Source organism: Urocitellus parryii, chromosome X, assembly GCF_045843805.1.
Source record: "Urocitellus parryii isolate mUroPar1 chromosome X, mUroPar1.hap1, whole genome shotgun sequence".
In the NCBI taxonomy this organism is placed as follows: Eukaryota; Metazoa; Chordata; class Mammalia; order Rodentia; family Sciuridae; genus Urocitellus; species Urocitellus parryii.
Genome location: NC_135547.1, coordinates 97,253,119 through 97,258,527, shown reverse-complemented (window position 1 = coordinate 97,258,527; position 5,409 = coordinate 97,253,119). Strand labels below are relative to the sequence as shown.

The 5,409-nt window shown below is 33.5% G+C and overlaps 1 non-coding gene across 1 annotated transcript; it reads right to left on the bottom strand.

Annotated features, from left to right (window-relative positions):
- Positions 1-3,778: 3,778 nt before the first annotated feature.
- On the bottom strand, positions 3,779-3,880 carry LOC113181911 (U6 spliceosomal RNA). Its single transcript, XR_003300643.1, has one exon. It is a non-coding gene; the product is annotated as a U6 spliceosomal RNA (small nuclear RNA).
- Positions 3,881-5,409: the final 1,529 nt, after the last annotated feature.

The window sequence follows — 5,409 nt, the reverse complement described above, 5'->3', positions numbered from 1 at the left end:
CTCTAAGCCATATCAACTTAGACAACTAGTAATAGAGATAGTTTTATTTCTTTCTTTCAAATCTGAATTCTTTTTGTTTTGATTTTCTTTTGGTGTGTGTTATATAGATATGAGGTGTCCCCCAAAAGCTCATATGTGAGACAATGCAAGAGGGTTTAAAGGTGAAACAATCAGGTTATGAGAGCCTTAACATAATCAGTGCATTAATCTGCTGATAACATCCAGGGATCAACTCGGTGTTATCTGTAGGCAGGTAGGATGGGATTGGAGGAGGTAGGTTGATGGGGGCATATTCCTGTGGTTTATATTTTGTCCGTGGTGAAGGAAGGTGTGTGTGTGTGTGTGTGTGTGTGTGTGTGTGTGTGTATATGTCTCTCTCCCTCCTTTCTGTTATGATTTCCTGAGCTGCTTTCCCTTGCCACACCCTTCTGCAATGATGTTCTGCCTCACCTTAGGCCCAAGGCAATGGACCTGGCCATCAGTGCACTGAGGTCTCTGAAACTGTGAGCCCCCAAATAAACTTTTCCTTCTCTAAAATTTTTCTTGTCAGGTTTTATGGTCACAGCAACAAAAAATCTGACTAAAACAGTGTATGACACTAGCTAATTCATCATTATAATGTTGAATATAACATAGGAATGAACATCTTTGCCTTATTCCTAGTTTTAAGGAGAAAGCATTCAGACTTTAAACCCTAGGTATGTTTTTTATCTAGAGGTTTGTTACAGTTCTAGTTTGTTGAGAGTTTTTATAATGAATGGGTATTGGATATTGTCATACTTTTTGTGAATTTATTAAATGATTATGTGATTTCTGTCCATTTTATTAATGTATTACATTATTTAATTTTCAGATAGTAAATCAACTTTGGGATAAAAATTTACATGGTTATGATGATTAATATTTTGGACATGTTTCTGGATTTTAAGTTTACTTAAATTTTGCTAAGGATTTTTTGCATCTCTACTCATGAAAGCTATTTGTAATATTCTTTTTATTTCATGTTTTTGATTGCTATTGGTATTAGGGCAATATTAACCTCATAAAATGAAATGGGAACTTTATTCTTCTTCCCTACTTTAAGGAAGAATTGTGTGAGATTTATTTATTTGAATTCACCATAGAAGCCATCTCAACCTGGGCTTTTTTTTTTTTTTTTTTTGGTGGGGGGGCGGTGTTAAATTACTAATTGAATTTCTTTGCTTCTTATAGTCTTTAAAAAATTCTTCTTTGAGGCAGTTTAGGTAATTTGTGTCTTTCTAGAAACTTGTGCATTCATCTAAATTATTGAATTTCCTGGCATAGAGTTACCTATAGTATTTTAACTTCTGTAAGACCCATAATGGTGTCTACATATTCGTTTTTGTTAATTTGTGTCCTCACCTTTTATTGGTCAATCTGGTGAAGTTGTTGTTGATTTTGTTGTTTCAAGGCCAATTTTGATATCATAAATCTTCTCTGTTTTTCTATTTCATTGGTCTCCAATGTGATCTTCTCTTACTTCTTCCTTTTTGCTCTGGGAGTTCTTTTTTTTTCTTTTAAGATATAAGCTTGGGTTATTCATGTGCGATCTTTCTTGTTAGGCATTTGAAGTTATAAAGAACCCTGAAAGCCCTGCTTTGTCTCTATGTCATAAAGTTTGGTATGTTTTAGTTTTGTTTTCCTTCAGCTCAAAGCATTTCCAATTTTTCTTGCAATTTCTTCTATGATTTCAATATGTTTGGATATAATTTGCTCCCCACTCAAGGTTTTATGTGTTGGAAGCTTGGTCCCCACTGTGGCAATGTTAAGGCAGTGGAACCTTTAAGAGGTGGGGCCTAGAGGGAGATGTTTAAGTCCTTGAGAACATTGCTCTCAGAAGGAATTAAGTTAGTTATTGTGGGACCCTGAGTGAGTTCTTGCAAGAGGGTTGTTTTAAAAAGTCTTCCTAGCTGGGCATGATGGCACACACCTCTAATCCTAGCAGTTTGGGAGGCTGAGGCAGGAGGATCACAAGTTTGAGGCCAGCCTCAGCAATTTAGTGAGACCCTGTCTCAAAATAAAAAATAAAAAGGGGCTGGGGATGTGGCTCAGTGGTTAATTGACCCTGGGTTCAATCCCTGGTGTGAAAAAAGAAAAGAATAAGCCTTCTTGTGTTCTGGCTTGTTATCTGGCAATATAATCTTTTCCTTTTCTACATTCTCCCTCCCTTGTGGTGTCATTAGCCATGATGTGCTACAGCTGAGGCAGAGGGTGGGCAGTGGCTTACCTGAGCCAGCATTATGCTTTTTGGCCTTTTAGCCACCAAAACTGAGTGCTAAATAAATTTCTTCTTTGTATAAAGCACCAAGCTTTAGGTACTTTGTTATAGTGATAAAAAATAGACTAATGCAGACCCTTTGGTTATTTAGAATCATATTGTTTAACTTCCAAGGATTTATTGAGTCCCCAAATATCTGTTTGTTGATTTATACCGTCAGTCCATTGTGGCTGGAAGACATATTTTGTATGATTTTAATCCTTTGAAGTTGAGTCTTATTTTATGGCCTAGGACATTGGCTATCTTCAAGAAAGTTCCATATGTACTTGAAAAGGATGTGTATTCTGCTGTTGTTGGGTGGGTGATTTGTAAATGTCAGGTAGACCAAGTTAGTAGATAATATTGTTCAATTATATATCTTTGCTGATTTTATGTCTAGAATGTTTTTTTTCAATCCATTCTTGAATAGAGCATAGAAGTCTACAACAATTATTGTTGAATTGTTTATTTCTTCATTTTTATCAGTTTCTGCTTCATATATTTTGGAACTTTACCATTAGGCATATGTATGCTTATAATTCTTAAATCTTCCCGATTAATTAATACTTTATAATTAGAAAATGTTTCTTTTTATAGTAAAATTTTGTCTTAAAGCATATTTTCTGCTTAGTAGTGACTCCATCTCTCATAATAACTATTTGCACAGCATTTTAAAAAAGTACTTTTACTTTTAATATATTGTCTGTGAATTTAAGTGTGTCTTTTTTTAAAAAAAATTTGGTACTGGGGATTGAACTCAGGGGCACTCAAAAACTGAGCCACATCTTCAACACTTTTAAAATATTTTATTTAGAGACAGAGTCTCATTGAGTTGCTTAGGGCCTCACTAAGTTGCTGAGGCTGGCTTTGAACTTGCGATCCTCCTGCCTCAGCCTCCTGAGCCACTGGAATTACAGGCATGCGACACCGTACCTGGCTTAAGTGTGTCTCTTGTAGATAGCATATAGCTGGGTCTTATTTTGTTTCCAGTACAACTGTGCCTTTTGAATTCAGTGTTTAATACTTTTACCCTTTATTTGAAAATTTTATTGAGATAATTGAACATGCATATACTGTCTTAATAAAACAGAGCAGTTCCTAGTACATTTTGCCTGAATATCCTCAATGATAATATTTTTCAAAATTGTAGTATATAATATTAAAAACTGGATATGGACCTTGATAAAATTTATAGCTCTTATTTAGATTTCCCATTTCATTTGTGATTGTGTGTATGTGTGTGTGCACTTCAGAATTGTAAGTTCTATATAATTTGACTACTGTGTAGATTGGTCAAGGTACTGAACAGTTCCAACACCGCAGGTACTCCTCATGTTGTTCTTTTATAACCATCCCCACTTTCCAGCCACCCCCACTCCTGCCCCATCCCTACCTATGGCAACTGCAAATCCAAATGCTCTTTGTGATTATTTTTCTTTTCAAAATATTATATACGTGGAATTATGTATTATGTAATAATTTGGAATTGTTTTTTTTCACTAAAAACTGGAATACTTCATGAATTTGCATATCATTCTTACAAGGATGATGCTAATCTCTGTATTATTGCCATTTTAGTGTATATGCTGATGAAGTGAACACATTTTTAATGTTGTTATTAATAGATTTGCATTGTCTTATTTTCTTTTGTTTTCTACTTATGTCATGTCCTTCTGTTCCTATATTCTTTCTTTACTGCTTTTTTGTTTTGAGCCTAAGTAATTTTTTCCTAGTGCACCATTTTAATTCCTTCTTTTTTTGTTTTTAATTATATTTTGAGGAATGATTTTCTTAGTGGTTCTTCTGGGGGAAATACAGTGCACATCTTAACTAAAAATAATCTATTTCAGATAATATTAACAATTCTAGTAAAAAATAGAAACTTTGTTTTTCTTTAAAATATAGTTCAATTCCCTCATCCTTTTATGATAATATTGTTTTTACATGCTACTACTTTGTATATTTCCAACAAAATAGCCTTAAAAATTTTAATGTATCTTTTAAAGCAGTTAAGAAAAAACTACATTCTGTCATATATATATTTAGTTGTAGATGGACACAAGACCCTTATTTTACTTATTTATGTGGTGCTGAGGATCGAACCCAGGGCCTCACATGTGCCAGGCAAGTGCTCTACCACTGAGCCACAACTCAGCTCCCTGCCTCTTTTATTTAAGTATGTAATCACCTTTACTCATGCTCTGTATTTTTTTTGTGTAGATTTGAATTATTGTCTACAGCTGTTAATCTATTGAGCTGTTCTCTCCATTTGTAGATGATCAATTGTTTTTCTACTTTCAAGATTTTTCTTTGTTTTTGCCTTGAAACACTTTCATTACAATGTGTCTTAGTGTGGATTTCTTTGGGTTTATTTTACTTGGAGTTCATTGAGCTTCTGGGGTTCATAAATTAATGTTTTTAATTTACATTAAATTTTGGGAAGTTTTTGGTCATTATTTTTTCTAATTTTATTTTCTACCTGATTATCTCCCTTTTCTCTGGTACATGCATGTTGGTAACACTGAATAGTGTCCCACAGGTCTTTCAGGCTCTGCTAATATTTCTTCATTTCTGTTATACAGATTAGACAATTTGTATTGATTTCTCTTTAAGTTTTCTGATTGTTTCTTTTGTTACTCAAATTTGTTGAGGCCCTCTGGTGAATTTTTTTTTTTGTTTGTTTTTTTTTTTTTGGTGCCTGGGGATTGAACCCAGAGTCTTGCGCATGCAAGGCAAGCACTCTACCAACTGAGCTATATCCCCAGTCCCAATTTTTTATTTAAGTCTTGCTTTTATATCTCAAGAATTTAAAAAAAAATCCTTTGAAAATAATTTCTCTTGATATTCTGTATTTTTTGTATCATTTTTTTTCAATTTTTCTTTAATTCTTTAAAAATTTCTTTAATTTTTTTGTTAATCCGCTGGTTAGTCCATCACTTGGATTCTTTCAGTTTGTATTGTCTGATTTTTTTTCCTTATGTATGTGTCACACTTTTCTAATTTTGGTTATGATTTTTTTGATTGTCTCAACTTTTGGTTGAAAGCTGGACACTTTTGACACTATATTGAAACAATTTTGGAGTCTGATTCCCTTCTACCATGGGTTTGTTTCTATGTTTTTTTTTTTTTTT